The sequence below is a fragment of the Lynx canadensis genome, chromosome D4 (genome assembly GCF_007474595.2).
Source record: "Lynx canadensis isolate LIC74 chromosome D4, mLynCan4.pri.v2, whole genome shotgun sequence".
Lineage (NCBI taxonomy): Eukaryota > Metazoa > Chordata > Mammalia > Carnivora > Felidae > Lynx > Lynx canadensis.
Genome location: NC_044315.2, coordinates 26,718,823 through 26,729,708, shown reverse-complemented (window position 1 = coordinate 26,729,708; position 10,886 = coordinate 26,718,823).

The window sequence follows — 10,886 nt, the reverse complement described above, 5'->3', positions numbered from 1 at the left end:
CTTTAATGTGCAGATTAATCACCAGGGCATCCTGTTGAAATGCATAATCTGATTCCAGTGGTCAGGGGTAGACCCCAGGATTACGCATTTCTTTTTTCTTTTTCTTTTGTTAATGTTTATGTAGTTTTGAGTGAGAGAGAGAAAGAGAGAGAGAGAGAGAGAGAGAGAGCATGAGTGGGAAAAGGGCAGAGACAGAGAGGGAGACACAGAATCCAAAGCAGGCTCCAGGCTCTGAGCTCTCAGCACAGAGCCCGACGCAGGACTTGAACCTGTGAGATCATGACCTGAGCCAAAGTCGGACACTTAACCGAGTGAACCACCCAGGCGCCCCAAGGATTATGCATTTCTAACAAGCTCCTGAGTGAGACCATGGCGGCTGGTCTGAGGATCATGCTTTGAGTACAGCACCCTGTAATAGGTTGAATTGTGTCCACCAAAAAGATGTGTCCAAGTCCCAAACCCTAGTGCCTGTAAATACAACCTTATTAGGAAATAGGATATAATTAAGACATAAATTACGATGAGGTCTATACTGGATTAGTGTGACCCCTAAATGCAACCACGGTGTCCTTATAAGAAGAAGAGAGGACACATGGATTCGCACAGAGAAGGAGGCAGAGGTTGAGGTGGTGTACTTATAAGCCAAGGAATGCCAAGATTGCCAGCATTAAGCAGAAGCTGAAAGAGGCCAGGAAGGACCCTCCTCTGGAGACTTCAGAGGGATCATGGCCCCGCCTGCATCTCGAATTCAGACCTCTAGCCTCCAGAACCGTGAGAGAATACGTTTATGTTTTCTTAAGCTACCCAGTTGTGCCAATTTGTTATGGCACCCCTCGGAACCTAATACCCACCCTTGATTTGGTGTGTGGATGAGCTGGAAGATTCTCTCTGGGTTCTGCATTATCAATGTTGTGCCACATTTCATTTCCTTTATTCCCAAGGCAGCATTCTCAAAGTGTAGAGCAATGACTTAGGATCTTCACTTAAAATCCAGATTAATGGGCACCACTCTACCCATGGCATCAATATTCCTTTTTTTTTTTTTTTAATTAGAGAGAGAGAGAAAGAGGGGGAGGGAGGAAGAGGGAGGGGGAGAGAGAGGAGGGAGAGGGAGAGAGACAGAGAGAGAGAGAGACAGAGAGAGAGAATCTTAAGCAGCCTCTACATCCAGCATGGAGCTCGATGCAGGGCTCGATCTCCCAACCCTGGGATCTGACCTGAGCCGAAATCAAGAGTCAGATGCTCAGCTCTCTGAGCCACTCAGGCGCCCCTACTCACGGACTCAATATTCTTCAACACTGGGCCCCACACTCACTTGATCAAGGTGACAGGCTCTGTAGCACTGTCCTTCATGTTCTACGGCGTACTCAGGCTCCCTGTGAGCCATGGATTCAAGGCCAAGATGCCTGAAAGCTGCCTTTCCACCTGAGGTCTGCCCTAAAATCCCACTGTCAAGACCTCAGTCCTTCAGCTAAAGGGATCAAGGATTGAAATGCAGGTGACCTGGGGCATTTGGCTGGCTCAGCTGGTAGAGCATCGTGAGTCTTCATCTCAGGGTCATGAGTTGGAGCCCCACGCATTGGGTATAGAGATTACTGTAAAAAAAAAAAAAAAAAAAAAAAAAAGCTGATGCCACTACATTTGAGCCAGATGCTTTCAATCTCTTCCCAGAGAGCACATCATCACCCTCTTTATCTTAGATCACTTAATGCACATACAACTCAACGGGTCTCTGTCCTAAGAGATAGACAGCAGTATTTCTCTTGGACACTGGTCAGTGTTGGCACCCAGGTGGTGAGACTGTCCAGGGAGCCATTATCAGTCATTTAGACCGTAGTCTGAAAAGGGCAGCTGACATGCTGCTCACTGGCCGTGGGTACTTTAGCCATCTGAACCTCAGTTTCCTCTTCTGTAAAACGGGCACAGTAATACCTGCCCGTCCTACCGGGCAGGGGCTATTGTGTCTGCCACAGAGCTACAGGGAGTAGAAGCTAGTCCTTAAGAAGGACGCAGGCAGGGAGGGTAGAATAGGAGCTCGCGGGTAGTCCTGGGTGAGGAGAAAACAACCTGCTTCCCTGCAGAGAGCTCGCACTGTGGTGGCGTTCGGAAACTGTGATTAATTAACTGTGGCTGACTTGGTTGGCTATTCTTTTTAATCAATTGCCCGGGGGTGACTCTTTAATGCTATGTAAAATTACTTTAAGAATTCAGAATAATCAGCCTCTATAGATCTTCCCCCCCCCCCCCCCCCCCCCCCCGCCCCGGCCCAGCCAGATTTAAAAGTGCAATTTTCCTTTCCGATCTTTCCTCCTTCCCGCCCAGCCTCCACTGGGTTTTGAGGGAGCTTGAGACCAATGTGGCAAATGCCTTACAGGCCCCTGGGAAGCTTAAGTGTAAATAAGTCTTTAAGAAGACGACACAGTGGCGCCTGGGTGGCTTAGTCAGTTAAGTGTCCAACTCTTGGTGCCAGCTCAGGTCATGATCTCATGGTTCATGAGCTCAAACCCCGTGTGGGGCTCTGTGCTGACAGCGCTGAACCTGCTTGGGATTCTCTCTCCTCCTCTCTCTGCCCCTCCGCCCTCGTGTGTGCGCTCACTCGGGGTCTCTCTCTCTCTCTCAAAAAATAAAAAATAATAAAAATAATTTTTCCCAAGCAGGGGAAAAATTCAGAACTGTAGTGGCCTATCTGGGTGGACAAGGATTAAATTGGAAAGGACGCGTTAGAGATGCCGTGACAATAATATGCTGTATCTTGATAGGGTTTGTAGTTATGCAGGTAAATGCATTTATCAAAACCCAACCAGTGTCCAAATGTCCATGCATTTCATTGTATCTAGATGTGTTTTTGATGACCAGCATTTTATTTTTTTTTTTAATTTTTTTTTTAACGTTTATTTATTTTTGGGACAGAGAGAGACAGAGCATGAACGGGGGAGGGGCAGAGAGAGAGGGAGACAGAGAATCCGAAGCAGGCTTCAGGCTCCGAACTGTCAGCACAGAGCCCCACGCGGGGCTCGAACTCACGGACCGCGAGATCGTGACCTGAGCTGAAGTCGGACGCTTAACCGACTGCGCCACCCAGGCGCCCCGACCAGCATTTTTAAAAAATGTTTATTTAGAGAGAGAGAGAGGGGGGAGAGTGTGAGTAGGGGAGGGGCAGAGAGAGAGGGAGACAGAAGATCCAAAGCAGGCTCTGCACTGACAGCATAGAGCCTAAAGCGGGGCTCGAACTCATGAACCGTGAGATCATGACCTGAGCCAAAGCTGGATGCTTAATCGACGGAGCCACCCATGGGCCCCTCCTTGTATCTAAATATTAAGCGCAACTGGGGCACGCAGCTGGTTCAGTTGGAAGAGCGTGCAACTCTTGATCTTGGGGTTGTGCGTTAGAGCCCCACAGTGGGGGAAGAGATGACTTAAAAATAAAATCATTAATTAGTTACTTAATTTAGTACAGCTAAGAAATTGACCGACCAAAAGGTGTCTTTTCTCCTTCACAGCCCGACACAGGGCTCGATCGCACAAACTGTGAGATTCATGGCCTAAGCCGAGATCACGAGTCAGATGCTCAACTGACTGAACCACCCTGGTGCCCTTGTATCATTGTTTATTCAGAACAGTTTCAGGTTTACAGCAAAACTGAGGGGAAGGTACAGGGATTTCCCATCATTTTTCCTCCCTCCCCACACATGCATAGCCTCTCCCATTAATATCCCTCATCAGTGTGATACATTTGTTACAACTGATGAACCTATACTGATACATCACTAAAAAATTCCATAGTTTACCTTAGGGTTCACTCTAGCTCTTGTATATGCTACGGGTTTGAAAAAAAATGTATAATGACGTGTATCTATCATTACAGAGTATTTTCATGGCCCTGGGAAAACTCTGTGACCCGCCCATTCATCCTGCTCCCACCCCAACCCCTGGTAACCACTGGTCTTTTTAACAACTTTCTCCACAGTCCTGCCTTTTCCAGAATGTCATATTGTTGGAATCATACAGTATGTGGCCATTTCAAATTGGTGTCTTTCACTTAGTAATACGTATTTAAAGTTCCTCCACATCTTTTCATGGCTTGGTAGCTCATTACTTCAAAAAAAATTTTTTTTAATGTTTATTTGTTTTTTTGAGAGAGACAGAACCCAAGCAGGGGAGGGGCTGAGAGAGAGAGAGAGAGACAGAGCATGAGTGGGGAAGGGGTAGAGAGAGAGGGAGACACAGAACCTGAAGCAGGCTCCAGACTCTGAGCTGTCAGCACAGAGCCCAATGTGGGGCTCGAACCCATGAACCGGGAAATCATGCCCTGAGCTGAAGTTGGATGCTTAACCGACTGAGCCATCGAGGTGCCCTGATAGCTCATTACTTTTTAGTCCTGAATAGTATCTCGTTGTCTGGATGGACCACAGTTTACTTATCCGTTCATCTACTGAAGGACATCTCGGTTATTTCCAAGTTTTGGCAGTTATGAAGATAGTCTCTGTAAACATCCATGTGCAAGTTTTTGTGTGAGCGAAAGTTTCCACTGTCTTTAAGTGAAAACCAAGAAACACAATTGCTGGGTCATTTGGGAAGGGCATGTTTTATCAGAAACTGCCCAGCCGTTTTCCAAAGTTTCTGTGCCAGCATTTCCCACTGGCGATGAATGCGAGTTCCTATTGCTTCGCATGCTTGCCAGCATTTGGTCTTACCAGTGTGGTGAATAATTTTTCTTTCACGCTAGTCCTGAGAATCTTCGACAATTCAAAAGTGCATCTTTAGCAACCCCCTCTCCATGTTTCTCTCTTCTCCCTTCTTTGTTATAATATGTGCCTCCTTCTGTCCCCTTTCCAGCTACTGCTATGTGAACTGTGCTCTATTCTGGTACAGGAGAAGAAAAAAATATATATATATATATATATATTTTTTTTAAATTATCAAATGTTTTAGTGCCTTGATATATACATATATATTTCTATCTCTGGAGGGTCTGTTTAAAAATGAACATATGTGTTAGGGAGAAGACCATGTAAGCAAACAAGGAGATAAAGTTCCCTTGGTACCTATCAGGCATCTGGAACAGTTAGGCTTTTTTGTGGGGACCATTGGGGTTAGGACAAGCTATAGCCAACCCTCCCGAATGTCCCCCTCTGCCACCCTGCCCCTCCCCTGGGTTAGGCTGGCTTGGCTGCTGTGTTTTTTTCTTCCACCATTAATTCAACTTCTCACGTCTCACTTCTCTGATTCTTCCCAGATTTCAAACTGTGGTCCTGATTTATCCTTTCTTTTATGAAGGTTGCTCTTCCCCGACAGGCTTGAAAAGCTTCCCTGGCTCATTACCATAGCAATAGGAGCACGCTGCAGAAATCAGCGCCAAAGAAGGGGGGTGGTGAGCTTTCGCTCCCACACACAACACCAGATCTGGGGCCACAGCCCCTCCAGGCCCACCGAAGAAGCAGCTCTGTGTTTCTGAGCTCAGAGACATTAACAGTGGGCGAATATTATCTCCTGTGCAAATTACTGCACGCCTCCAGACCTCCACCCTCTCTTGTTGTCATAGGAGTTTTTCTCCAACCTAACGCAGAGGAAAATCTCCAGACGGTTCTGACCAATCCCACCCAACACAGGCGTGATCCGGCGTATAGGTCAGGGCCTCCTGTTCCACGGTGGACCTACCCCCAGAAGGGCCTAGGTCCACCCCATATCTAGGAAAGAGGCAGAAATGGGTTGTTTGGGACTGAGCACAACTGCGTAGCTGACACAGGCACAGGTCTCCTAGGCAGTGCATGGGGGCTTCTGGCTGCAGAGGGAGGCGACCCTTACCAGTGTCTGAGTGAACGGAGACAGGTCTATGGCCTAGGCAAATATAGCACCCACTCAGATGGAGAGCAGAGGGGCTGTAGGCCTGGAAGAGCCCCCACAGAGGCCTCCTGGGTGCCAAGAGGGGGCTGAAGGCCTCTGGAGGTGAAACCTACCCTCCATTTCTCCCTAGCACTGGGGCTTTGGAAATTCAAACAACAATTAAACCTTTTTTGTCTTTCTGTTGTTCCTGTGCTAGTCACAGAGGGCCTAGATCAGGAGTCTCTGGACACCTTCTCAGAACAAAAACTTTAAATGCATAAAAATAAAATGGGGGCACCTGGGTAGCTCAGTTGGTTCAGATCAGGTCATGATCTCACAGTCCATGAGTTCGAGCCCGCATTGGGCTCTGTGCTTTCAGTGCAGAGCCTGCTTGGGATTTCTCTCTCTCTCTCTCTGTGCCCCTCCTAGACTTGTTCTCTCTCTCTCTCTCAAAAAAAAAAAAAATAAATAAATAAATAATAATAATAATAATACTGATAAATAAATACATAAAACATAAAAAAACAATAAATAAACCAATCATATTGAAACATAGTTGTCAATATATTAAAAAACAAATGTGTAATATATGTGCTTGCTTAATATATTAATAAGATCAAGTACCTTGATTTCAAAGTGTTGACTTGCATACATGTTATTTGATACAAATATGTGTTATGAAAACATCTGTGTTCTTATTGGTTACAAAGTCGTACTGTGAATACGAAGAATGTTTTTAAGATTTCTCAATTTCAATGTCTAGAATATTCATAGTGAAACCCACATGATAAAAATAACTCTTTGGGGTCATCAGTAATTTTTAAATGTGTTTACTTAAAAATTTTCAGTCCTAAAACCCAAAATTTGAGAACCTCTGGCTTTGCTGATCAAAGATGAGAGATGGCAGGTGATGAAGGAGCATAAGGCAGGCTGAGGGCAAAGTACAGACTAACACCCCCCCCCCCCAGGTGGGATGTGTGGAACATTCCTCAGGCACTCCTGGCTGCCCAAGGACAAAGGAAAGGAAACAAATGGTTGACTGATAGAGATCACACTCATGCAGGACAGGAGTCTCCTTCAGTTTACAGAGAACTTAGTAAACTGCAAAAAAAAAGGCAATCTTATCCATAGTCTAATCTCCAGAAACCTATAGCCTCCATTTCCTGGAACCCTAATGTCACCCTCATCAAGACGTAGGGGGTTTAAGTACTTGTCATGGCAATGTGGGAAACAAAGGCAAATGAAACATTAAATTCCCCTTACTGCCTAGAGTCCATTGACAAGTCCTTGAAACGGGCAGAGTGACCTTCCTCTAGGAGCTCAGCTGCCTCAATCATGACACTTTGCTAGGGGCAAAAGGGAATCTTAGCTTGACATTATCCCAACCTCTAGGATCCTGTGAGTCTAGTTTAACATATAAAAATTCCTTTGGAAACTTCGTTTATCTCTACCAGCCTCCCTCCCCCCCAACCCAAGATATATGTTGGCAATCATATTCCAGGCTTATGGCCCCCTGATACACATCTAAAGGGCCACATGACTGAGGTTTTACTAAACAGTAATAAATGACATTTTCCTAACAACAGCTAGCCCCTCAAGGTCTTGGAAACCTTGCTTCCAAAATTCCTTACAGACTTATGCTGTCCCTAACCCCCTCCCAACCTAAAGGCATATAATTAGTCACTCTTCATGACCCCAGTGCAGCTCTTTCTGCCCTCAGGTCTTGTCTCCGTACTTTAATAAAATCACCTTTTTTTTCTTTTTTTTTTTTTTTTTTTTTTTTGCACCAAAGACATCTTCAAAGAATTCTTTCTTGGCCACTGGCTCTAAACCCCCACCATCACCCCAAAGCACCATCAGCAGGGTAGGCAAGAGGCAGAAAGAAGTGCTGGAAATAATTTTTAAAAAGATATGTTAGATAAGAATAAAAAACATTTAAAAAGAGGATGTTGGACCCAATGATACCTAAGGTCCCAACATTAGGATTCTGTGACATGGGGGACAAAACTCTCCTCAAGCCTCAAGTCTAGGCCACTTTGTTGGAAGATGCAACAGATTACCGGACAGACTAGCTTCCTACCGAGCAGCCTAGTGAGTCCAAGGCTTAATTCTTCTCTCCACCAGACACTCGTAGAGAGAGCAGAGGAAAAGGAGGAAATCCAGAAGAGATTGAAATAGACATTAAGACATTAACTGGTGGGTTCCGGGCCTTCCCTCCCACTCCATGCCATTCCTGATGGGGGCTCGAACTCACAACCCAAGATCAAGAGTCGCATGCTCTATTGACTGAGCCAGCCAGGCGTCCTCAGAAGGGATTCATTCTACACAAGAGAGCAGCTGTGCTCTCCTTACGTATCCAAGTTACCACCATCCTGCCCTGTGACAGGGGTCTGGGTGTCAGAGCAGATGGAGCAAACGGTGAGTTAAGGCTTCAAGTCTCCGGAAGTCCAGGGTCAATGTGATGTGATCATCAGGCAATGCCTTGGGGCGTATCTGGGCTTCTGACAGCAGAGACTGAGCCTCTGGGAGGCTGGGGTTGGGGGACAGAGAGAAAACTGAGGGCAGAGGAGCCCCAAAGTAGACACAGAAGTTGTGTTCCTCACAATTCTGTGTAGGATGACCACAGAAGACGTGAGTGTATACCATTTAGATTTGTGGATACTTTGTCTTTCTTGATTTCCAGTCCTGGCCCCTTGGCACACATAATACGTTCCCCCCCTTTTTTATTCACATCGTGTGCTTTTTTTCTGGAAGTATTGTGCAACAGACTAGTGCCACCAAGGTCGAGGGCTGAAGATGATGCCGTCGTTGAGGAGGAGCTGCTGTCTTTCGTAACATCCTCTCTGCCTGAAACCTCCATCCCTCCCCCTGGGCCCTGAGTTACTGTGTCCTTGATGCCTCTCCTGATGGATTTCCAGTTGCTGGCCTCAGAATGGCACTGGAGGACTGGTCAATGCTAAAGTATCAATGCCCTGCTGGCTTTTGGTTATCCATTACTGCATAACAAACCACCCCCAAACGTAGTGGCTTAAGACAACAAACATTTTATGGTTATCACTAAGGGTTGGCATGCTGACTGGGCTCAGCTGGCCACTTCTGCAGCCACATTCAGATGGAAAACTCGGGATGGGCACAGATTACCATGGGGGAATCATCTGGGGCTTTCTTCCTACACACGTCTGGCAGTCGATGGCAGATGTCAGCTGAGACCCCGGCTGGGGCTGGTGGGCAGAATACCCACGTGTCACCTCTCCATGTGGCCTGGGCTCCCCCTGCCCCAAGCATGGTGGCTGGGTTCCAACAGTGAACATCCCAGAGACAGCCAGCTGGAAGCTGTGTCACCTTTTGTGACCTAGCCTCAGCATGCATTCTGTTGTATTCTTTCTGTTGGAGCAGTCAGAAGCCCCCACTTAGATTTCTGGGGAGGAGACACAGTCCCCAGCTTCCACAGATGAGCATCGAAGAATTTGGGGGCTAGAGCAAGCCAATGCTTTCCTCTTCCCCTGAGTCAAGGCTGGACCACTAAAACCCAGCTTGACCAAATACTAGGGCTTCACCTGGCACTGATGCAGGTAATCGGCCCTCCTAGGAATGGCAAAGACCGCCAGCTGTCACCAATGATCTCTTCTTCTTCCTTTCTTTTTTGGAAACAGTACCCATGGTTTCTAGCTGGGCACATGGCAACCCAGAGTAGGAAGCTCTGTTTCCCAGATGCCTTGCAGTTGGGTGTGGGCACGTGCCTAAGATCTAGCGAAGGAATGTAATTAGAAATGTCCCATGCAACTTCTAAGAGGTCTCCTTAAATGGAGGGAGCAAGCCCTTCTTTTTCCCCTGTCATCTGGGTGGAACGTGGAAGTGACAGCTTCAGCTGCAATTCCCATCTTGGACCCTGTGAATGAGGGTCACATCTGGGCGCAGGGGAGCCTGAATCTCTGCCAAGACAGCCAAGACCGTCGGCTCAAAGACTTATCCTGTGAGAGATGAAACCTTTGTGAGCTTAAGCCACTATCATTTAGGCTTCTTGTCACCGGCAGCTGAGCCTCATCCTAAACTGATGTAAAAAGCAAGGCTCCCTTTCTCGGTTTGAATTTCATGTTCCATAAAGTGGAAGCCTACAGGGAAAAAAGCTCCAACTTCCCAGGTCCTTCCACCTGGCGAGTGTCCTTGTACTGCCCCCTGGGTCATTAGATTCTCTGTTGAGACCAGTGTTTGTCAATTGCAGAGGGAGATAGGGAGCCACTGTTGGCATTGGTGGGGGAGCATTTTTTCTTGTGCAGGATACTTACCTAAAGGTCAATAGTAGACCCCACCCCATGAGTCATCGTGAAAAAACAGAAGTCTCTTATAGACCACAATATTGTATTACAGTCTTTGGACTTGCCAAGAGACTGGAACTTAATTATTCCAACCACTGAAAAAAGAAAAGATAATTTATGTGGCCTGACAGAGGTGCTGATTATCGCTACAATGGCAATCATATTACATCATATAAGTGTAATCGAACTCACATGTCGTACACCTTAAAACTACACGATGTTATATGTCAAATATGTTTCAGTTTAAAAATCTTTTCCCATGACTAATACCTGGCATGACCCATCCAGTAACCATAAGGGTGTAACCTCACTCTGGGTAGACACAGTGGAACGACCCATCCAGTAACCATAAGGGTGTGACCTCTGGGTTACTCTGAGTGGACACAGTGGTTCTTCAGTCAGGTTGTTGGAAGATCTTGCTAGGTGCGGGGAACTTGCCAGACTGGGTAAGACAGTAAGTCAGTGGGCACATAAATCAAACTAGGAGAGGGAGCCAGGTACGCGTGCTCTATCCCACAGCACTTTAAGTACATACTTGTATGAAAAAAGAATACACATCAAAACAAAGCGTGGAAACCACTGAAAAACAATAGACCTTTCAAACTGTACTTTCAAGAAACGGCCTCTTTTTTTTTTTTTTTTTTTTCAAACATCACTGGAAAGTCAGCTCTAATAGGAAAGCCATGAGCCAGGGAACTTAAGTTTGTACATTTTCAAGTATTCTTAATATTGCTGCAAAGCGAAACT